The sequence below is a fragment of the Triturus cristatus genome, chromosome 3_1, assembly GCF_964204655.1.
Source record: "Triturus cristatus chromosome 3_1, aTriCri1.1, whole genome shotgun sequence".
In the NCBI taxonomy this organism is placed as follows: domain Eukaryota; kingdom Metazoa; phylum Chordata; class Amphibia; order Caudata; family Salamandridae; genus Triturus; species Triturus cristatus.
In genome coordinates, this window is record NC_140583.1 from 206,598,880 (window position 1) to 206,623,826 (window position 24,947).

Genomic DNA, 24,947 nt, shown 5'->3' on the forward strand with positions numbered 1-24,947 from the left:
AACGTTGTGCTGAATGCGCGTCACTTCCACCGCCGCGATGGCCTGGAGTATATAGGTGACCTTTGCCTCTGCCTTTTCTGAAACAGTGCATTGCGGTAGGCGGAATACCAGCAATTTTCCCACCCAACCAACCCTATGTTTAGGTGGTGGTATCTCAAATCCTAAATTCACAGATATTCAGCAGAGGAGTCCTCCAAAACAGACTCCCAAGAACAGCACCAAGGATAGGGTCTAGCAGTCCTGAGACAACCATAGGATGTACACACCAGCTTGGGGGCTAGGGTGCACAAATCACCAGTGTGGGCATGGGGCTGCAGCTCCTGGCCACCTCATAGCATCCCCTCAGGCAGCTTGGTGTTTGGGTGGGCGGTGCCCTGGTATGAGGACATGGGTACAGTGAGGCGGGACCGCTCCTCACAGATGCAGGAGCTTACATCTGTGTGGTCCAGTGGCGTTTGAGACTGTGGAAGGTCTCTGGTGTTGACGTTCATGAGTTCATATAATACACTGTATATTGTGTGGTGTTTTCCTTCTCACCAGTGCCCAATTCTTTATGATGTAGCATTAGTATTTGACCTAAGTATGTTTCTTACATGAATTTGTTTTTCATATAAGTATGTTTGACAAAACTGTAATAAAAATTGTTCCACCAAGTTTACGAACTCTCTGTACATTCTGTTGGTGCCTTGTTTGGGTTGTTTTTGGGCACAGGCCAAACCGGGTGTCTTATTGCTTTTGAGAGTTAAGCAGCAGCCTAAACTCTCAGGCGGAACTCTGTGGCCTTACAGTGTCACAAGTGATCTGAAGGGGTAAGTAGTGCTGTCACACAACACACCAAATTGCTGCCTTTCCCACTGCAGCAGGGAATGTAGGGGACCATTCTCGATCCGGGATCAATCAGCTATTATTCATCCTGGTCCGGGCTGCCCTAAGTGAAACTGCTGCCGGAACGCATTCAAAACACCTGGACATTGTCTGCTTTCCGTTCCCAGCAACAAGCTGCAACGATGAAGGGGCTTTCTTCCAGCTGGACCCAAAACAAAAGCCCAATTTGAAGGGCCATCAGTCCTACATTTGTTTGAGTATCATCCTGGGTGGTGCTGTCTAGAGCCTTAAAACCTAGATGCCAATGCAATGGACAGAGACAAAGGCACACAGCGTGTTATCACATCAAGTACTTAACATAATCTAAGGCCTGGAGGCAGATTTTTGACTTTGTTCAACCCATGTGTATAAGAGATATACATGAACTTTAAGAATCTCGGAAGCATCTGTATGCGTAATCACCCAAATAATGATTTAAATGGCACCTACTAAATTGCCCTGCGAGACATATTGTGGTAGAGGAGATTTCTGAAGGGGACTTGAAGCCCCGCCCAAAATTTGCTTTGACTGGCGTCATCGTTTATGCTAAACGGTAGCCTCGATTGAAAATGAGGCTTCTTTGTTACCGCCCTGTCTCCTTTTGGGGCGGCCCATCCGAACTGGATCGTTTGCTTAACAGCTGTTGTGAGGGTATTTCTTATCTAAAGGAGGCGTGTAGTGACGGATCATGTTTCCGAAGTCTGTTTTTTTTTTCAAAATGTGATTGTCTGCCAGTGACGACATTACAAAACAGCACCGCGCACAGTCTACACAGAAATAAAACGTTTGCGCTACTGTATTTTTCCTCACCCTAAATCTAATGTTTAGTTTAAACAGATTTCTGTGCTGATGTTCATACACCATCTCCCCCCTCTGCCTCCATTACACACGTGTGCACCATCTCCCCTCTCTGCCAGCCGCCGAGGCTCTCTTCAACCAGTCACTGCTCAACACCAGAGTCCAGCCTTCCTTTGTTGTTTATTGAGGTCTCAAGACGCCCCTTCATGCCCAAGTGGCTCCTTTCACTTGACCTTGCTGTAGTGATGTGCTAAAAGTAAAACGGTGTGAGTTCCCTATCACTGCAGATGTTGGTGTGAGATCACTATCACTGCAGATGTTGTTGTGAGATCACCATCACTGCAGATATAGGTGTGAGATCACCATTACTTCAGATATAGGTGTGAGATCACTATCACTGCAGATATAGGTGTGAGATCACTATAACTGCAGATATAGGTGTGAGATCAATATTACTGCAGATATAGGTGTGAGATCACTATTACTGCAGATATAGGTGTGAGATCACGTCACTGTAGATATAGGTGTGAGATCACTATCACTGTAGATATACTGCAGATATAGGTGTGAGATGACTATCACTGCAGATATAGGTGTGAGATCACTATCACTGCAGATATAGGTGTGAAATCACTATCACTGCAGATATATGTGTGAGATCACCATTACTTCTGATATAGGTATGAGACCACTATCACTGCAGATATACGTGTGAGATCACTATTACTGCAGATATAGGTGTGAGATCACTAACACTGTAGATATTGGTGTGAGATCACTATCACTGCAGATATATAGAATACCTACGTGTTCGGTATACGAGCGTTTAAGCTATTGGCATTGTAAATGACAATGCCTTTTATTTATGTTTTAAAAATGAAAACAAAAATAAAAGGCATTGTCATTTACAATGTCAATAGCTCAAACTGGTGTAAATGCGAGACCTATTGCATTGAAAATGCTTGTTTATTCTTCTTTCGATTTTCTTCACTGTTTGCTGTGTTGGGCTCAGTAGAATTCCCTATTTATCCTCATTTAACTTCTCTAGTGGATAGTTGCATGCGTGTTGTTTAAGAACTTTCCTTTTGACGGCGCGCCAGACTGGAGTGTGTTTCAATACCGAATACTTTTATCTCGGTGCCTTTGAGAGACCTTACGCGCCATTGCCCATATTTTCCTAGGGCCATTAAATCTTGCGATATTCCTTTTTGTTTATTAGAAAGCTATTGTTCATTGCCCCATCTACGAACAAACCCGATCCAGTTCTAGCTCTTTATTTACTCCTAGTCTGCTAATTGTGCCCTAGTTTGTACTGTAGAGGCGCCATTCTAAGATGGCGGAAACGCAAGAATTGATAACCCCGAGACGTTTCTAGCCGGATGTGGCGAGCCTCATGTCCGGTGAGTCTTTTGAATCACAGCGCCGAAACTCTCAGACTGTGGACGTTATACTCCGGACGCAGCTTCGACCTAAGGAGACATTCTGTGTGGGTAAGTCTAACTCCGAGGGGCTGTTCTGTTTTGACAGGGTCTCATCACCTAAATTCCTCAGTTGTCGATGTAACGCTGCCTCAAACAAGACATTTGTTAGTGATCATAGACGCCCTGGGCAGACCCGTTCGTCATATATTGTTTGTAGGGGATTACGTTCTTCGTTTGGCCTGCCTAGGAACTTGTTTGCTCGATGCACTAAACACCAATGTGCAGCACAGATGGTCTACTTGCGGACGAGCGCCCTTGCTCTCGACTCTACTCCCCGGGTTTATCCGAAGTATGCTTCTTACAATAATGAATTTTATTGTGGGAGTTCATTCTCTCTGATGAACTTCTCCCGTAGGTTTTGGACCTGGCACTCTGGTGAGTCCAGCCTGTAGCGTCCCAAATAGTTTATTTCATGAATTTCCGTCTCTGTGGCTAGGAGAGTTTAATCTCAGTAGAAACATATTGGGGAATTATGTCTTATCGTCTATTTTTGTTCTGTTTTTTTTCATCGACTGGTGTGAGGTTTTCCAAGTCTTGAGCCGCTTCAACCTTGAACTTTCATTTTCTACTCTATTTTATTGACCAGAGACATTGTATCACGTGAGAGTAACGCAACTTTACTGCCCTCTTCGCCACTCTACAACACTCTCCTCTACGCCACTAATGTTTAGCCGCCCTGAACAGCAGCCACGATGCTGTACAACATGGCTAAAACACGTTGGCAAAACCAATAGCACGTGCACTCATTTTTTTTATGTTTTTTCTTGTGTAGCAGGCTTTTTAATGTATTCACCAGAACTCCGTGCATTCATCCGAACTCAAAATGCAAGCCTAAAAGCGCTTGAAGCATCATCAGGGGTCTTACTGCTGTGATCTCACAAATAACACCTTCTAGACACTTAACTTTTACATCCAGGTAACAGACTCACATGTCCATCGCTCAAATTAACATATATTTCCCTATACTAACCCACAGCTAATCGTTTTTAGGTTCTGGAGTAAGCACTATATAAATACAGTTACAAATCAGCTCCATTACTTTGTATTTTTTTTAAAGCATTCTCAATTGGTTAGCCAGCAGAGAGGATCATTTCTTTTCAGACACATTATCAAAGGAGAGGTGGGGAGCAGAGGGGTCTCATTGTTTTGGTAATAGGGTTTGTTAATAAGTCCCCGGTGCATACTTTTGATTGTTTCAGTGCTCCCTCCATCATCTCCTTGTGTGTGCCTTGTAAATATGCCCCTTAGACTTCTCTTTTTAACCACCCTAATCACTCCTCCATTGGCATACCCCTCTCCACTACCACTACCTTGCATTCCGCATCACAGTTCCCTTACTTTGTTTGCTCTTAGACCGCTGCTCACTTTACTGCATGTCACATTTTCTGTTTCTCATACACCTATTTGTTTATTGTGTCATTTATTGCAAATAACTATTGTAGTGAAATAAAGTAGGCATTAGGCTTGGTGCTCAAAATACAAAAATTACAAAACATATTAATCACAGAGCCAAAACAACAGCAACATCTTAAAATAATAAAATACAATTGCAATAGGCCTGGTCCTGCAAATTCAAAAATAACCAAACATGTTAATCACAAAGCCAGTGCAACAGCTACATGAAATATAAATAAGCTTCTCAACAGATAAGTTTTAAGGCAGATCTGTCCATCACAAACTTAAGGAAACGCCAAAGCTGCTCTGACTGATTCTAACATAATCTTGGAGTGAGCCGTTAATATATCTCGTATTATGCTACTTTAATATTGGTTTTAAATATCATTTCCTAGGGATGATGTGCTCAGGGCAGGTCAAGAGGACAACCGTCAATGTATGGATTTTTTGGGCTCCTGGTGAAGACATATCTTTGGGAACCAGTTCAGGACAATTTTAAATGTATTAACTTTTAGGCAATTAAGCAAACAATATTCAATTATATGGTAAAGTTAAATTCGCAAAACTCAAGCTGCCTGGCATTTGCCAATAATTAAAGTTGCCATTTTATTGTGCTAGGATCTAGATTTTGTTGTCTTGCAATGATGTTTTACATAGACTCAGTGGCGTAACACAGCTTGAGAGGGCCCTCCTACTCTCTTCTCCCTTCCCCCCTCCAGCCCGTTGAGGAGCTCTCAGGCCAGGAGCCCACCGCCCCTACATAGTGCCAGAGGTGGCCCCCTGGATCTAGGGCCCTTCACACCACGCGGACTGTGGTGGCTAATGTTACACCACTGCACTTACTACAATGACTTGAAAAAGACTTATGCACATAGTGCTTGAAATGGGCCTTTAATGATCAGATATCCATAATCTCCCTTCACACCTATCGGGTAATGACACAGAATGAGAAAGATGCAGAGGTCGAGAAGGTGGCAGCAGCAAAGCTTGTAAGGCAGTCAGAGAGATGAGGAAGAGAGAAAAGAGGTAGAAAGAGAGGGTAAGGTGCAAAGGCAAGGTAGGGAATGAATGGTGAGGTAAAGTGAGAGGTTAGGAAGTGAGAAAGGTGTAAAGTCGAGGTATGATTTAGTGAGAGGCTTGAGGTACAGAAAGATGTGAGGTATAGAGAGATGGAGAGGTGAGGTAAAAGAGATGAGTTTGAGGCAGAGATGAAGTAGTTGGAGAAGGGTTGAAGGGAGTAAAGAAGAAAAAAGGTTAGTGAGGCACAAAAAGAAGGACCAGGTAGAGGGACAGGTACAGGGAAGTAGGATAGAGAGAGGTGTACTAAAAGGTGAGGTAGGTAGATGTGAAGAAAAGAGAGCAAAATTGGAAAGGGAGAGAGAAAAAGAGAAAGGTAATATAGAAAGAGGCGAGGAACAGAATGGTAAGTTAGATTAATGTATGTACGAGTAAGTTGGAAAGGGGTGGGCTAAGAAGTACTGAGAGCAGTCTTGGCTGCTGCCTAGAAGCAGCAGTGGGGCGGGTAGGGGCGGTGGGGAAATTGGCTAAACAAAAACTATCACTTACCTGCCGGCCGCCGCCACCTCTCCTGTGTCCAGTCCTATCCCCTTCCTGGCTTCTTGTTAGAAACAAGAAGCAGGAAGCACAAGGGCTCCCCGCAGCCAATGACAATGCTGCAATGCAGCGTTTTGATTGGTCTGAGTGCCATGACACGGTGCTCAGCCAGTGGCTGGAGGGGTGGGCATGTTCTCCATGCAGGATGCAAAGCAGTCTGCATGGAGAACAGGGTGATGCGCATGACTGTTTTGTACGGTCCACGAGGACCGACCAAACAGTCATTGCTTACAGGAGTGTTCTACCACTCTTCCCCTGCGCAGCAGCCCCGCCACGCAGGCTGCCAAAGCAGGAGGACAAAATAATAATGACATTACGTTATCATTTTCTTACTTTTGTTTCTGCTTCCTGCAGTGGGGCGATGCTCCTCTGCCTTAGCAGAGGAGCCGCCACTGACTGAGAGGTTAAGTGGAATCAGTAAAATTGGGGGAAGGAAAGAGACGATAACGTGAGAGACAGGTGAAATAGAGAAGAAGTAGATAGATATAGATTGTGAGGTAAAGATAACTGGAGAGAGGGGGAGTCAGAAATAAAATAGGTAGAATGACTAACCGATGGTGAGATAGAGAAATAGACAGAGGAGACAGTGTCTTTGACTGTCCTGATCACTTCCCCAGGAAGCCCCTGAGAATGTGGGGCCCATGGCAAATGCCAGCTTTGTGGTCCATGCCTTAAAACATTGGCAGGAGATGACTCAATAGATAACATTTTATGCCAGCAGCTTTTATGCCAGCAGCAGTAATAAAGCAATCTGGTACTTCAGCTCTTATTTTGTAGCTATACAGGTGGTATAGCCTCCACATTTTCCTAATTTACTCTCTCTCATTTTCATGTCAGTAATGAAAAAATATATATATTTCTAATCGCGGCTATCTGAATATAAACCTCTTGACTACCTGCCTCCCAGGTTTCAAGGTGATGGCGTAGTTCCTATTTTGCAAACAGTTGAATTAGATTATTTCTGCTAGTGCCTGCCCGAACATGCTCTGTCATTAATCTGATCAGTCAGGGCAAGAGCATCAATAGATGCCTTGTTTTGTATTGATTACCTACAGCCTCATTTACAATATTTTAAATTACGACAGCACAGCAAGCCTTACTGCTGCACTGCCGTGCGCCAAATGAAAAGGGCAGGAATGCACCGAATCAATGAGCGCATTCCCGTCCTTTTGCCCCGCGCTGGCGCACAATGGGCTGCCATACACCAACTTAGGCACCCTTGCGCCATGGTGCAAGGGTGCCTATGTTGTAGGGGTGATTGTTTTTGTGCAGACAGGTGTCCCTTCCTGCACAAAAACAATCACAAGAGGTGTTTTCCTCTTTCTGTGTATGCTGCACAATTTAGCATGCACAGAAAGGACAAATGAGGCGAAATAAAGGTGTTTGTTCTTGTTGCGCCTCCATTACGCCTCCCCTGGGGAAGCATAGGAATCCGACGCATTCCCAGATTTAGAAAAACTTGTAAATCTGGAAATGCGTCGGGTTCAATAGATGTTGAGTGGAAACACCCACAGTAACACCCATGGAACTCCCCTTTCACGCAGAGTAATATGCGAAAGTGGGCATATTTACAAGACAATGAAAAGCCACAAAGGGTGCCTTTACATTACCTTGTAAATATGGGCAGGCACACACCACCGCCTTAGCCTCACTGATGAGGGAGAAAACCCCAGTTCTAAACGTAGAACCCTCAAATCTATTGCTTAAGACACTACTGCTTAAGACACTTAAGCACAGAGTGACAAAGAGCAATGCTGCATCCACAGGTCTTTTCAGTGATAAATGCATCAATGTAATGCTTTGCGCAACACGAGCAGTGGTGGCTCCTCCATTATGGCAGAGGAGCATCGTCTCACTGCTGAGAGCCAGCAGAGGCAAGCGTGAAAAATAAAATGAAAAAACAATTTTATCATAATTTTTATTTTTAACCCCTTCTGTGCCACGCCCTTTCCCCCTCCTGTGCCGGGCGTTACATTAGTGGGTGGGGTTCATGACGAGATAGTCTCGTCATGGGCACAGCGCGACCGTGCTCCATGACGAGACTATCATGTCATGGGCACTGAAGAGGTTAACCGAGCTCGCGCAGCGTATGACGGGGCAGGGCCATCCTGACTGAGTCAGCAGCAGGGCGGCGGAGTGGTAGGCACTGTAAGTGCGCATGTTGGTTTGGCTGGCTGTCTTAGAACGGTCCAACCGACATGCGCACTTGGATTTCTCCAACCCACGCTGTGTTGTTCGGCTGGTTGGAGAACAAGTACAGGCTCCCCGGCCCTACCAGAGTGTCAAACCCGTCTGCTCAGACCAATCCCCGCACTTCTCTCATGCTGGTAAAATTATTACCAATCAAACTACACGCATGCAAATGCTGATCTCAATTTACCATCTCACATCCTGATCACACAAACCACTTGGGATGACTATATATATATATATATATATCTATATATCTATATATCTATATATCTATATATATATCTATCTACTGGCAGTCGCCAGTAGATAGTTATAGTTAGGACCGTGTTTCCCTATTTGGAATAACTTTGGCGCCGGTTGACGAATCCTTGCGAATTTTTCAAAACTAATGGGGCGCTACGCTCCGCTCCTACCCTGAAAGTCTCGGGGGGGATTCGTCAAGCGGGGGCTGAGAAAAAAGGGGGGTCCCAAAACGCGTTTTCCCCATGCATTTTCCCATAGGACCTTTAGTCCGAGCTACAGCCCGAACGGCTGAACAGAAATATGTGAAATTTGGCAGAGAGGTAGCCCTCAGGTCAGGGATGTGCCTTTTGAAGGTCTCGTGTAAATCTGTTCAGTATTTCCTGAGAAAATAGCATTTAAATCAATATATATATCTGTGGGCGCGCTCCGAGCGCTTACGGTAAGCTTACCATACGCGTACGGTGCCGTGCGCGAGCGCGATTCTGATTGGTTGTTAGATCAAAGTAAACATTCGAATCGGTCCAAACCAGGAAGTATCGGCCGCCATTTTCTGTCTCTCGCACTGAAAAACAAAGGTTGATAACATGAAAAGGGGGCAACGAAGAGTTGCAGACCCCCTAGCGTTCGTCAGGGGGTTCACGAAGGACCAAAAAGTATGAAAAATAAATTTAATAATTTAAAAAAAAAAATCGCGGAGTGCGCGTACGGTAAGCTTACCGTACGGTAAAAAAAAAAAAACAAGAATTAACAATCACATTTAATATATAAATCTAAGGACCCCCAAGGGAGAAAAAAACAATTGATATTTTGTAAAAAAAAAAAAAATGGCGAGGCGTGCACGGTACGAAATGCGCAACGTGGGCGCTCGGTGCGCGATGCGCACCAAGTGCCCACAGCGCACGGTGCGCAAAGCGCACCGTGCGCGCAAAAATTTAAAATAAATACATAACTTAGCATTTCAACCGTACAAATTCACTTAAAAAGACCATAGGTTTCACACAAGTTATAGTTGGCTGTACATTTCACTCGTAAAAAACCAATGAAATTCCACGTTATAGTTAGATCAGGTAACTATAACTTGCGCGACCGCAATGCACAATGTCATTTCAGATGTCATCATTGATGTCATGAGTGATGTCACTGACCATGTCATAAGTGATGTAATATGTGACGTCATCAGCAGTGCATTGCGGGTGCGCAAGTTATAGTTACCTGATCTAACTATAACGTGGAATTTCAATGGTTTTTTACGAGTGAAATGTACAGCTAACTATAACTTGTGAAACCTATGGTTTTTTAAGTTAATATATATTATTTTTTGTTATTTTATATCATTTTTTCAAATGAACAAAAATGTATTATTCATTGGTTAGAACAACAATTTGTCGCAAACCATTGTACAACATAGACACAAAAACGTCATTGCATTAAATTACATTCATTACAGCAAAACAAACGAGACATTTCACAATTTATCCACATAAAAAAACTAATACAGATATAGTAGCTCCGGTTCTGTAATTTTTCAGGGCAGTGTCTTTTTGTCACACAAACAAAACCAACTACGCCCTTTCGGCTGGCGTTTTAACACCCTACTTGTATATTCCTTTAACAAGGGCAAAACCAAACAGTGTGCAAATTGTGCTCAATATACACCATCTCAGTTGTAACTTATATTAGTTCACATTATGAGCCTCCATGGTAGATGCTTGTGTAAAACACTTGTTTGGAAAAACACCAGTCGACGCGTTACGAACCCTATTATGTGTTTTACCGGATTCTCCTCAGGACTCCGAAAACACAATGAGCTCTTTTAGCCCAAAATTTGTCCCTCCTACTTAATTATCCTTCTCATCTTAGAGGAGGCCCCAGCTTCATGACATACTACGACATTGTAATGGGAATATCCTTCCCGATCACGGAAGCCAACAAACGCTTCCTGGAAATGTATGTAAATTCACTTCATTTTGGGAGAGCGCCAAACAGGACTTCTATTTTCCATGCTGTCTGTCCGGGAAGCGTTTGTTGGCTCAAAAGATTAAGGACTGCTGTGCTAGCTTATTAAATACGCCTTTGCTTTCACTTCCCTTGGTGTCTGGTGTGCTTAACTGCAAACATCTGGTGGCGCATGCTCAATCCAGGCCTGAGCCCGATCTGTTCTACTATGTTTAAATTTAATCTATTTCATATTGCAAGTCTGCAAATACTTAGCAGGCTTGCCAGTACACACGGTCCCACCATGTGTAACACAATATCAGCTTTGCTCACACAATCTCCCAATGAGGACCTAATATCACACGACGGGAGATAGTATGAGCTGGAAACTGCTGTGTAGTGTGCGTTCCCAGCTCATGTTTGGAGGCTGGGCACTGATCATGTTTATGGGGTCAGACTGGGACAGAATATAGGCCAAAATACAAGTGGTACCCATTAGAAAATCAGGGGCCTCATTTATGAGCTTTTGGTGCAGGGCAGTGCCGCAAGGGATCTAAAGAAAAGGGCAGGAATGTGCTGTATCTATAAGATACGACGCATTCCTGCCCTTTTCTCCTGTGCTGGCGCACAATGTGCTGCCAACGCAGGCACCCTTGCACCATGCTGCAAGGGTGCCTCCTTTGTGGGGCTAATTGATTTTGTGCAGGAAGGGACGCTTTACTGCACAAAATCAATCAATTCAGGTGATTTCCTCTTACTAGTGTGCAGCACACAAGGTAAAAACGAAGAGGAATAAAAATATTTTTCTTTGTTGCGCCTCCCTAATGCCAGCCCTAGGGCGGCGTTAGATTCCGACGCATTCCCTGGTTTATGATTTCTCGTAAATGGGGAATGCTTCAGATTCCATGGGTGTTGCATGGGAACACCCACAGCAACACCAATGGAATGCCCTTTTCATGCGGCATTCTGCTTGAAAAGGGCACATATTTACAAGGCCATTGTAAATATGCCGCTGCACTTTGCGCCACCGGAACGTCAAAAAAGTGGCATTCCGGCGGCACGTAAGTGCTAAAAGGGACCTCATAAATGAGGCCCCAAGTACCTAAAAAAGTGACCCATGTGTGCTAATTGGCACCATTTTGCAAAGCATAGTTGACTGCAAGGATTTGAGCTTGATTCAGGCAATGCTGCTTTCTTCTGCCTCCTTTTCAGTATAATTCTGTTTTTTCTTTTAGCGTCCCTCTAATTCTCTGCCTTGCACTCACCATTTCTCCCCCTCTTCCCCCCCCCCCCCCATTTACCAGCATCCCATCGTTTCTTTCACTATAGCAGTGTCTTCCTTCCCCTCATTGACGTTCTCTTTCTCTCTCTCCTTTTCCCCTCCCTTCCCAGTTCTGCCTCCTCCTTTCCAGTGGCTTCTTTCTCCCTCCCAGCAGCATTATTTTCTCTGTTACTCTTACCTATCCATTACTCTGAGCACCGGCCCAGCTCCCTTTCTCTGTGTTTATCAATACAGTAGTGTACAATATATCGTGCAACAGAGCTTTAATGACAAGATGTCCGGGTGTACAAGTGACACTCTTGCGAATCCATAGTATTGCATCATTCACACTTAGGAGTTTGTTCATCTTTGCTGGCCTTGTCAGCAGATTGAGACCTGCCTTTTCCTTCAGGCCTCGGATTGACCTCTTCGGATGGCAACATAGTTCTCAAATCTTCAGACCTATGACGTCAGTGATTCTGTGGCTTATTAACCTTCACCTAGTTTCGGTTCAGAGTTTCTTCAGCTCGGAGGTAGCGTAGGAGGAACTGAATGTCGGGTCCTACATGCCAACATTATGGATAGTTCCTTCCGGTTACTCCACCATCGCCATCTTTCAGCCTTTGCTCTGTTGGCGCTCAGTTTGCTTTGACATCAGTTGCCTGTGTTTGAGGTTCTGTGTTGTATTCTTTTTAATTGCAATAGCATTTAAATAGCGCTTACTACCCTTGACGAGGCGTCAAAGCGATTTTTCGGCAAGTAGCACGCTACTCCGGAACCCAAATGGATTAGTGATGAATTAGTAGAATGAAATATGAAATTAATTTGAGCGGTGGATATGTTAGTCAGTTATGTGGATTGAAAAGGATAGAAGAGGGAGGGGTTTTAATTTATATAGCGCTTGCTACCCCTGCTGGGGTGTTGAAGCGTTTTTCGGCAGATAGCAATCTGCTCAGGAACCCAAAAAGGATTAGTAGTGAATTTGAATAGGAAAATATGAAATTAATTTGAGTAGTGGACATGGAAGTTTATTTGTATTGAAAAAGGATAGTGAAGGGAAAGAGGAGGGAACAGTTTCCTTTTATATTTGTATAGCGATTTCTACTCCTGATGAGGTGTCAGTGCTTTTGAGCAGGTAGCACACTACTCCAGAACCCAAACAGGATTAGTGGGGGATTAGTATAGGGAAATATGAAATTCGTTTGAGTGGTGGACATGTTAGTCTGTTGTTTGGATTGGAAAGGATAGTGAAGGGAAGGATTTAAAATGTTAAAACTTTTTTTGCTAGGAGGAGGTTTGGGGTGAGTAAAGGGGAGGTGGAGGGGGGTAAGTCAGAGGGAAGGGTTTAGAAAGGCTTGTTTGGGAGATCTGAATATTAAAAGAGCTATGAGATGATGTAAGGAGGGGTAGAGGCGGAAAGAATATAGAAAGGATTATTTTGGGGATCATAGTAGTAGAATGGGGTTTGGGATGAGTGCTAGAGTGGAGGTAGAGGATATATTGAGAGAGGTATAGGATGAGAAATAGGGTATTGCATTGGAGAGTGTAGCAGAATGAGGTTAGAGATGAATCGGGGTAGAGGATATATTGCAAGAGGTATAGATAGGGTGAGATATAGGGTAGTGCATTGGAGATGCAGAAGTGGAAGGAAAAATAATAAATATGAAGATGCATAAATCCATGGAAGGTATACAAGTATGAGGGAGGTAATATATGTAGATTTAAGTTGTATTTAATAAACTGAGACTTTCAAGTGTTGCTGTATTTAAAGTTAATATATCTGTTTTTATTAGGTTTTATTTGCAATTCAACAGTGAAGCAATTGTAGATACATAGTTATGAATTAAGATTTATTTATTCGTGCTGTCATCTATATACATGTTAAACCTAGAATAATATAACCATAAGTAATATGTACATTTGTTAAGCACAACTAATGAATATCTATATATTAAACATATTTGTACACGTTTATGCAAAGTTATACACCAATGTAGGTACACATCTATAGTTTAAATAAATGCTTATATGCAGAGGGATATGCTGTATATGTTTGAGTATGGTGGTTATGTGGGGAAGAACCAACCCTTAGAGAAGTCTTCTGAAGATAAAGTAGTCATCAGTGGATCTTATGAAATGTATCTTCCAGGGGATGTGGCTAACCGCTGTGAATGGCGGCTGCATAATTGCTGGGCTCCGGCCAGGGACCCCTGTCGGAGCCGATTACGGCTGAGAGATGGCCCCCTATAGCCCCAAAAATGCAGTGGGGAGCAGTGAAACCCTAGCGGAGGCGGCGCTGGCACCGGAACCTTACATGATCGCCGAGAGCGGTTTATGCGAGGAATGTGCGCCATCACCCACTCTGAGGCAAGAGGGCGACCTCCGGCGGTGATGCGCCTTTCGTGAGGCCACCGCGAAACCCTTTGATGCGCCCTGACGACATCAGTTGTGATTTACTGCTCTGAGAGATCGGCCGCTTACTGGCTTTGAGCCGCGGACGCTGCAACGCCGTGAACCGGACTGTTCTACACGACCACGGAGGCGGAGACCCGGGACGCGCAGGAGGATTTAAATAAGGTGAGGGATGAGAGATCCGGCACTTGAACTGAGCCTTCTGTCAGGGCCGCATACTACTGTCCTAGAAAGCAAGAGCCGGCCCGGGAATTGAATCTGGCAGCAATGACCGATATGTGGGGCGCCCCAGAAGCTCTGTCGTGGTTAACCCAGAGACATTTACACTGTCTCCCGTCCTCCGATTGAAAGACACGGAGCTGCCGTGAGCTGTGCCTGGGCAATTGTATGGCCTGCGGTATGAGGTGTTGAATCTTGAGGCACCCACAATATATCTCTCGCGGTCAGAAGCTGCACTTATGCTTATTCTGGTGGTGCACACAGCGTGCTATAAGCCCATTAGACCTGCCAACACGAGACATTGCAGAACCTGATCAAAGCTCCTCCCTGGGTGTTGTGACACTGAGATTCACCCTCTTCTGCAAGAGCAAGGTGATGATTATAGATGAGTCAACACTTGAGCTTGGACTGCTCGGAGAGCGAGTGTGCCTGAGTGCAACTTACTACATCTACAATATATCTGCCCTTATCTGAAGCACGCTGTTATTTACCAGGAAAAGTAGTATGCACTGCGTGGACCACCCCACTGCCTACCTCGCAAAAGCCAACATATAACCTCGAAACAGCGTTTGACTGAGGTACTGCCAGTTGCCCATGGACATGCGCAGGGCACGCAGGTTGTAGCAAGGAGACTCCAGGTAACCACGGATACTACAATCCCAGCACGCGGCTCAGCGGGTTGTACTCTCCACTTGCCCTGGTATGTCATCACCCCTGCAGGCGGAGACCAACTGCAGTGTGACCAATATATCCGACGTGTCTCTGAGCTGGGATTAATAAATATAAAGCACTGGGCTTGAAGATCCTGTGTGGAACATCCTCAGAGGGGAAAGCGCCGTCCACTCATATATCATACTCTTTTTACTTTCTAACATACCCTGTCATATTATTTACGGCGCGATGGAAAGAACAAAGGGGATAAATCAGGACATGGAAGAATCTTGTCCAGCCTCGACCGCTTCCTCTGCTGAAATGGTTCCACCCACAGCAGACTGTACTCAACCGGACAAATTAGACTTGATCTTGCAGGAGATACGTCCGTCTCGGGCGCCGATGGAACAACTGGGAGCCCTAACGGCGGATATAGCCCTAATACGCGATGATCACAGGAAACTTGCAGAGAAAGTCTCTGCCAACAAATTTGCAGTTCAGGATTTACTGCAAAAGGAACACTAACCTGAGCTGGAACGGATGCAACACCAGATTGAGATAATGCAAGAAAGGGTGGAGGATGCAGAAGGGAGGTCGCATCGCAACAACGTGCGAATTATAGGTCTGCCGGAAAATGTTGAGGGGCCAGAACGCTACGCTCTACATAGGAACATGGCTCCAATCCCTCGTGATTCCGGGAAGCTTGTCCACCACCTTCTGTATCGAAAGGGCACTCGGGGTTCTTGCACGACGTTGTGTGCCAGGCATGCCCCCTCGCCCTGTTGTAGCTTGTGTGCTCAATTATAGGGATTGTGATCGTATACTACAGACTGCGAGGGAGAAAGCACCCATTATAAAAGACAACGCACATATCTCCCTATTTCCAGATTACACTCGAAGTGCAAAAGCAAAGAGCTCGGTATCAAGGGGTTAAGCCTCACCTGCAGACAATAAATGTAAAGTACGCACCTCTATACCCGTCAAAACTTTAATGCACAACCAGAAAAGTCATTTTTTTCGATACTCCAGAAGCATGAGACTGGATTGAACACACCTTCCCAGAACTCCCTTTTGACACAACTCATTGGCATTTGCAGGATTCCCAATTTCAAAGAAGACAATCCCAGCGTCTGCGAACTAAACCCAAGCGATATGACAAAGACACAACCCCAACACCAGCACAGGCCCTGGAAGATCAGAGAAGGGCTATTATCTCTACCGCCACAAGAACAATCACTGACGATGAATCCTCCTCAGTCGGAGTTGGGGCGCAGCCTACTGTTGTTTTCTTCACTATCGTCCCATATGGAGAATACACTTCTTAACTGAAGGTCGCACAGTAAGATGATTTTTTTGTTTTGTTTTTGGAACTGATCTGGTTGTACTGCCAAGGCGCCCTTCTTGTATTACACTTTGTTAGTGGGCAAGGCTCTCTTAGGAGGGCAGTTGTAGTTTTCCTTTCTCTGTGTGAGGAGGTAAGAAAATCCGTTGGACTCCTTGTGTGCCCAACCTGTGATAGAACTTTGATCTATCACAGCCAATGCTCTATTGATTGGGTGAAACTGTAATACTGACGTATGGTGGGTTTATGGGGGTCCCAGGGCCGGGAGGTGGCGGTACCCCCCCCCCCCCCCCCCCCCCCTATGTTTGCCTTTAGCGAAGCAATCATTGCGGAGGATTATTGGCTCCTGAAGTAATTAGTAGCCACGACCCCTATTGCAATAGCAAAAGTTCATTTTTTAAAATTTTAAATGCGTTTTCACAGTTTGGTCGAACCAAGTTCCGCAGTTGGAATGTGTATTGGGGTGTTTGAAAGGGGTGCTGACAAGCCAGATTTCACAGCAATTGATCCTTCACTGGTTTATTTCGACATATACTGATGGCTAGATCAAATATGATGCAACGGTATGTTTGTATTACATGGAATATCAGAGGGATGGGTTCACCGCATAAGCGACGTAGAGTGCATGCCCAATTGATTAGACGAAAAGCACAGATAGTGTTCTTACAAGAAACTCATTTAACTGCACAGGAAGCAACTAAGCAACAACATAAATGGAGGAGCCAATTATATAATACGATCTTTTCAGCTTTCGCCCGGGGGGCGGCTATTTGTCCTAGAGCCGGATTTCTAGAGCAGGCAGTGAGGATAGATGAGGGTAGATTCGTACTAGTCCGCGGCACACTGGATTGGAGCCCAATAGTATGCGCCCAACTTGGACCAGGAAGTGTTTTTTATGCCCTAGTTAATGCGGTACTGGCGGACTTGTCCGATGGGTACTGGGTGGTGACCTAAATGCGATTGCAGATATTGTGTTGGACAGATCCCACCATCCCATAGCTGGGGCACAATCTATGCGCTATTCGAAAACCTTACTTAATTGTGCTCAGGGATGGAACCTGACGGACATACGGCAAGAACACTATAGGGGTCTGAGGGAATACTCCTTTTACTCGGCAGTACATGATCTCCACACACAAATTGATTATATTCTCTGCAGCCCCTCAATTATAACACAGACCAATCGAGCCGCACATGTGGGCAAATCCCTTTTGCATCATAGTGCCTTGGAGATTACCCTCTCCTGGTGTCACGTACCGACACCGGTACCCACATGGCGTCTTAAAACGGTCCACTTAGAAGATGGGTTCTATCATGCGACGCTTGCATCTACCATAACCCACTATTGCGCTGAAAATGCCGGCGCAGCGTCATCAACAGGCATAGAATGGGAGACATTTAAAGTGGTAATCAGCGGAACAGCCATTAGCACATCCACTGGAGCCCGACAGCAGGTGCACTGCGGTGTGCAAGATAAAGATAAATTACACACATTGGAAACTAGGTTAGCCCGTGACCCCCTGTTTGTACCTGATATCCAAGAAGCATGTATTAAATATGCCGATCAATTGTGCACAATAGACTATAGCTCGTACCCGCGCACAACACATGCAGAATCAGATAGGCCAGGTACTTTATTAGCACGCATACTGAGAAATGCCGCTCCACCTCAATAACGGAAATCTGGTCCTTTGAACACACTAAAGTTGTCACACGCACTGATTTTAATACAGCCTTTTATGGTTATTACAAAGCCCTTTATACTGCTCCTCCGTGTATTGTCCACTCAGAACTTTCCGCTTTTCTGGACTTAGTGGAACTGCCGCAGGTATCGGACGAAAACAAGAACATTTTAGCTAACCCCCTCACAATGGTAGAAATAAAGGCAGCAATTAAGGGTCTTCCTAGGAATAAAACCCCAAGCCTGGATGGTCTTCCTGCAGAATTCTATTCAACGTATGTACAACAACTGACTCCCCAACTTCATAAATTATGAGTTTCTTGAGATATGTACACTGCCCATCTCTACAACACAAGCACTGATAGCTTCACTCCCTAAACCCAGGAGGGACCATTCCCAGTTGTTGTCATATCGCCCGCTCTCACTACTAAATACAGAATTTAGGATTTTAAGTAAAATCCTGGCTAACCGCTTACAACCTGTAATACCAAAGTTGGTACATACTGACCAATGTGGCTTTGTCCCTGGGCGTAGCACATCTTTGAATATACGTAGACTGTGTAACATTATGTTTGTCTTTACTGATGAGATCACCGAAGCAGGTTGTATCACACTGGATTTTACTCGAGCTGGGATTACATGATGATAATAATAATACAGCCATTTATAGAGTGCGAACAGCTACCTCCAAAGAGGTGTCCTGGCGCTATAGCAAAAAGTGGTGCGTGAGGATCATACAACCGCCGTAGATTCCAGGCCATTAGTCTAGGTTAAAAAGCCATGCTTTTGCTGCTTTCCTGAATCGAGTTTCAAAGGCAATCTGGCGCAAGGCATTAAGCAGGGAGTTCCATAACATGGACGCACCAAGCATGAAAGATCTGCCACCCATCCGAGCTTTTTTAACTCGAGGGGTGCAAATCAGGTTCTGAGAATTAGATCTCAGTGAGCGAATCTGCTTATAGGTGCCAAGCCTCTGTTTCAAATAGCTTGGGCACTTTCCATAGATTGACCGAAAAGCTACGGTTAAGGCCTTAAATTTAATTCTATTGGCTACCGGCAACCAATGTAGTTCCTTGATATGCAGAGGGAGATGCTGCCGAAAAGGGACATGTCTAATTAATCTCACAGCCGCATTCTGAACCTTTTGGAGTTTCTTAACAAGGTAGGCTAGTAAGCCCAAGTAGAGGCAGGTTGCATAGTCCAGGTGGGAAGTCACTGTGGCATCGACTACTGTCCGGCAGCAGTTCTCTAGCAGTAGATGTATAAATTTCCGCAGGTTTCTCAAACTGGCAAAGCAGGCAGCTGTCACCTGCTGAATTTGGTCCGAGAAAGATAGGTCAGCCTGCCACTTTACTCCCACTTATGTGTTTTGAATTGGTTACCGTAACGCAATGCCAGCGGGAGTGGGAGGTGAACTCATTTCTAGCGGCCACCAGAGGTCTGCAGCATCGAGTTGGTTTATACCAAAAAACATCACTTCCGTTTTATCTGCATTAAGTTTGAGTTTGTTGTTATTCATCCAGTTGGCAATATCTTTTAAACACCCCTTAAAGCTCTTGATAGAATCTTCCGACTGTTCATTAAATGGAAATACCAGCTGGGTGTCGTCAGCGTAGGAAATCTCCTTCACACCCCAGTTGGCTATCAGAGAAAATAAAGGGGCCAAATAGATGTTGAACAACAGAGGGCTTAGGGCCGACCCCTGTGGCACTCCACACCATAAGTGCTTGCGGTCGGACTAATACGGTTGTAGCGCCACCCTTTGGGTACTCCTATGGAGAAATTACTTCAGCCAAGCTAGGGCTGTACCACCAACCCCAATGTCAGAAAGACGTTGAACCAGTATTGCATGGTCTACCGTGTCAAATGCCGCTGAAAGATCCAGGAGCACCGGCATAGCTGCAGCCCTTGAATCCAGCGCCATCCTTATAGAGTCCGCCACCTCTACTAGCGCAGTCTCTGTGCTAAAGCCAGCACGGAAGCCAGATTGGGTATCGTGCAGGATGTTGTGGCTCTCGATGAAATTGGCCAGTTGACGCTGCACTACCCTTTCTAGCATTTTTGCTGGTGCTCGCAGCAGAGAGATAGGTATATAATTATTCAATTCTCCTGAGTCAATATTAGGTTTCTTCTTGAGGGGAAGGAGAGTGTCGTGCTTCAGTAAGTCGGGAAGATGCTGGTGGCAAGGGAAGTGTTCCATATTTTGGACTGCACTTCGGTGGAAGAGAATGCCAACTCTTTCCACAGTTTAGGAAGGCAGGGTGAACCAGACAACCCTGGATCGCAGTCGGTGCTGCCTTCTGAGAAATAGGAGCAAATTCAGAAAAGAGAGGCACCGGTGCTATCCTTATCGCATCTGATTTGCCTGTTTTAGCTATGGCTGAAAAGGAATTGTAGACCGTACAAATGTTGTTATCAAAAAAGTCTGAGATTCTATCGCACAGAGCTGCAGAGGGCTGGGCATCAATCACCAGTTCTCAAGGTTTAAGGAAGGAATTGACAACCTTGAAAATACACTTACCTATGTAATCCCTCCTAGCCTCCTTCGTTAATTTGTGCATTTCTTTCAAAGATTTCTTGTATATCATTTTAGCAGTAGTGTCATATTCTGACCTCCATTGTCGCTCCAAGCGTTTGCACCTGCTTTTCATAGTCCTAAGTGAAATTGAGAACCAAAGGGCTGAAGGCGATTTCCTCATAGATTTAGTGACACTGGCTGGAGCAATGGTCTCTACTGCAGCGGCGATCCATCTATTTAAGACCAAAGTGTCTGCATTAGGATCCATAGAAAATAGATGTTGGCTGGCCAGCAAAACTGGACCTAAGAGCTCAGCCTTCAGTTTCTTCCAGTTCCTCTTTAAGAAGTAACGAGAACTTTTCAGACTGATTGGGTTTTGCCAAGCTAAAGGAAAGGGGAATTAAGCAGTGGTCAGACAAAACCAGCTGGCTCGGCGCTTCCATTTTCAATGATGGAATATTAGAAAAAAACAAATCAAGGGTATGGCCTGCTTTGTGAGTGGGGAGATTAACTTGTTGAGGCAAATTAGCACCCTCGAGAGAAGAAACAGCCTGCAGTGCGTGAGCACAGGTAAGATCATTTATATGCTGGTTAAAGTCCACTAATGATGTAAAGTTCGAGAACAATAAAGATTTCTGCGCAATATAATTGCTGAGTTCCTGGTGTATATTTGGCAGGCAATCTGGAGGTCTATAAACCAGCAGGCCAGCAAAGGAGGTAGTAGGGTTGATCTTAATACACAAATTAAGACCCTCAATCACATCCATATTTGACAGTGCTGAGGACGCTATGTCCCAAGAATCCTTTAAATTAATTGCAACTCCCCCCTCCTCTTATCTCCCTCCCTATTCGCGCAGCATATTTTGAAGCCAGGTGGAATAGCTAGTGCCACTGCTGCTAGGGTATCCTCCTTCAGCCACGTTTCTGTCATGAACATGACCTCGTACTCATTTTCTGCCAGTAGTAGCCACAAATCCTCCACATGCTTTGGAAAGGATCAGTTTATAAGGCATGCCCTGATCTGTTCAGCTTGCTTACTCTGCTCCCTTTTAACATCTGTTGAGCCTAGGTGACCTGCCATCTCTCCTAACACCCACTTACTCTCTCCTAGCACCCAGTTACACTCAATGCATGTGCTGGGGGACGCCGCAGTTTCCAGCTGTGTGCCTTGGAGCAAATTTTATCATTAAGGGATAAAAGATCGTGCCTAGACCACTGAATTACCTCCTTATTGGGCAAACGGGCAGCATGGCTGGTGCTGGGCGCGTACGGGCGCAGACGGGCTTGCCTTCGGTGCGGCCAAGCACACATGTGATCTAAATACTGCCCCCGGTAGCGGGAGTGTGGGAATCTAGGGCAGAGCCACGTCCCTCCACACAAACAGCACCAAGCTGCGGTGGAACGGGGACTGGGGGAGCAGCAAGTGCGTTAAGGTAACCAATTTAAAACACGTAAAAGAAATCCGCAGCGAGATTCAGTGTCAAAAAATAAATAATAGCCCAGAGCAGTTTAGAACTCTTGTGACCTTGCCTTCCGGCGCGCTGCCACCTATTGCTGCGTAGCTGGGCGCACAGGCGGTCTAAATACTGCCCCCGGTAGCGGTAGTGTGGGACTCGAGGGCGGAGCCACGTCCCTCCACACAAACCTCACCAAGCTGCGGTGAAACGGGGACCGGCAGAGGAGAAAGTGCAAGTGCGTTAAGGTAACCAATTCAAAACACATAAAAGAAATCAGCAGCGAGATTCAGTGTCAGGTTAAAAAATAACGGCACATAGCAGTTTAGAACTCTTGTGACCTTGCCTTCCGGCACGCTGCCACACTAATGAAATTTGGGATCCCACATGAATATATCTGTTGGATCCAACTGCTATATCAACTTCCCACAGCAAGAGTACGTACTTGATCACATATCTCAGAACCCTATCAAATACAACGGGGCATGAGGCAGGGATACCCCCTCTCACCTATACTGTTCGCCCTGGCCCTGGAACCCTTAGCTCACAAACTCCGAGCGTCCTCTATGGAGTGGGGGATAAACATTAATAACACGCATCATGCTGTGTCTCTTTATGCAGATGTTATCATTTTATATACTAGAAACTTGCAAACTAATTTAACCCTTGTGGCACAGCTGTTCGGGCAATTTGAACGCATTGCTGGATTAGCCATTAACTACGAAAAATCTTATGCCTTCCCCTTCGGGTCCAATATAACTGACTAATCTATACCATTCAGACACCATGAGATAACTATAGCTCCTCATACTTTCAAGTACCTAGGGATACAGATATACAGAACAAAAACTGATCTCATAGATGGCAACCTACACCAGGCTATCCACTCACTAAGGACACGGATAGTGTTCTGGACCTCACTTCCACTGTCAATAGCGGGACGCTTGGCAATATCTAGAATGGTTATGCTTCCACATCTATTGAACTATTTTGTAAATCTTCCAGTAGTACTCCCAAAAACCGTATTTACAACTCTCAATACGTTATTAATTTCATTAATATAGGGGATAGGCCGCAGACGCCTGAGTTTAGCAAAGTTGCAACTTCCGTCTCATGCTGGGGGAATGGTGGCTCCAGTTTTTTATGCATATTGTTTGACCTCGCAACTTCAGTGGTTTTCCTATTGGTTAGCTGGTCGTGAATAGCATTCTTAGACCGAAATGTTGGCTCATGGTGCACTACACAGGCTTTTCTTCCCGAGCGGAACACTGCCGCATGCAGAAGGTACACTTTTCAAATCTGCATTTGCATATTGGAAACTGGCATTAAAATACACTAATACTCTCCCTGCATATGCCCCAAATGGGCCATTATTAGGTATCCCACCTAATCTAGGCACACTCACTACTCGTAAGTTAAACTCATGGCTGCAAGCCGGGGTAACCACCATAGGAGATTTATTTAGTGATAAGATGCTACTCACACAGACTTTGTAAATGAGTGGAGGGGGGGATTTGGGGGGGTGGGGGGGGGGCACGGACACCATGCAAGTCTATTGCGCTATTTCAAAAAACATTGGGCTCCTAATGGAACTGAACCGGATACTCGTAAACTTGTTTATTTAATGTACCTCATGGAGACTGGCAGTCACTTAACGTGCTTGTTCTACCAGGGTATACGCACACACTGTCCCACGCCCCCTTGCAACAACACGCGCATAGTGGGAACAGGATCTTGACGGGCCATTGACTGACAAGGAATGGTCAACAATACTAGAATATCCAAAATGCACTTCTCGTAACGCCCGTTTCAAGTTTATTCAATATACGATTATGCAAAGAGCATATCTAACACCGCACAAATTACATGCCATTACATGACGAGACTATCTCGTCATGGACCCCGCCCGCTAATGAAAGGCCCGGCACAGCAGGGGGAAAGGGCGGGGCATTGAAGGGGTTAAAGCATCTGACATGTTTGTGTCTTAGATGTATGTAAATGAGGTAATTGATCCCGTCCTTAAACCTGTACCGTGTCCAGACATCACTTGATAGTCTAAGTTGATAATCACTGGGTTTCAGAGATTTCACTACCCCTAACTGCTCGAAGTGTGCATGTTCTTTTGCTACTTAGATTGTATTTATGTTATATAGGTGAGTCTAAAGTTTAGTCCTGGACTAATCCTCATTTGTCTTTGGGTTTGTCAGACATATGTGAAGACTCGTCAGCAGGGGTGTGGGGTGGCAGTTAATAAAAAGTATGTTATTAAGTAGATAGTTAATCAGGAAATTGTACACCTTTTTATACGGTACAGTGTGAAGAAATTGTATGTTAATGTGATAAGATACCATACCGGATACAAGAAGCCATGGAACCAATATGGTCGAACAAGGACACGACATGTAGTGTCAATTAGAAAATGTGAATACTACCTTGTATGTAGGTATACGCTTGTTAAGTTTTAACTGACTCTGAACGCTTACTCCTTTTGTACTGTTTCCGGAGAAAATTAAAGTTTGTATGGGGGGGAAAAAATGAAATGTATCTTCCATCCTGCATCCTGTACCAATTCATTTTGTTCAGTGTCTTATTTCACACGTTGAATTAGGCAGTGGGATTCTGGGTATCTCTAGTTGTTTGCCAAGGCTGTTTCTCTGCTACTGGTATGAGGTGATGGTCTCTGGCTATCAGGGCTGTTTTCATATTTTGTAAAGCTTAAGCGTAGTGGAATTTTTTCCTTGTTCACGCTTTCAAAATGCGCGTTTGCGCGCGCAGGAGCGACTTACCGGGATTCCTGCATTCGCCGATGTCTTTTCCTATCCGTTTGCGTTCGGCTGCGCGATCCCGTGCGAGCATGCGATCGCGAACACGTCATTCGGATGCGCC

The 24,947-nt window shown here is 45.0% G+C and overlaps 1 long non-coding RNA gene across 2 annotated transcripts in view; it reads left to right on the top strand.

Moving 5' to 3' along the window:
- Positions 1–3,069: 3,069 nt before the first annotated feature.
- The window catches only part of LOC146859927 (uncharacterized), a 32,691-nt gene continuing 10,813 nt past the window's right edge, over positions 3,070–24,947 (top strand). The window contains exon 1 of one of the 2 annotated variants that reach the window (XR_014978742.1): positions 3,070–3,152. This is a non-coding gene — a long non-coding RNA (uncharacterized LOC146859927). Of the gene's footprint in view, positions 3,153–16,288; positions 16,406–24,947 lie in introns of those variants that run through there. The other variant, XR_014978743.1, reaches the window with a different exon arrangement.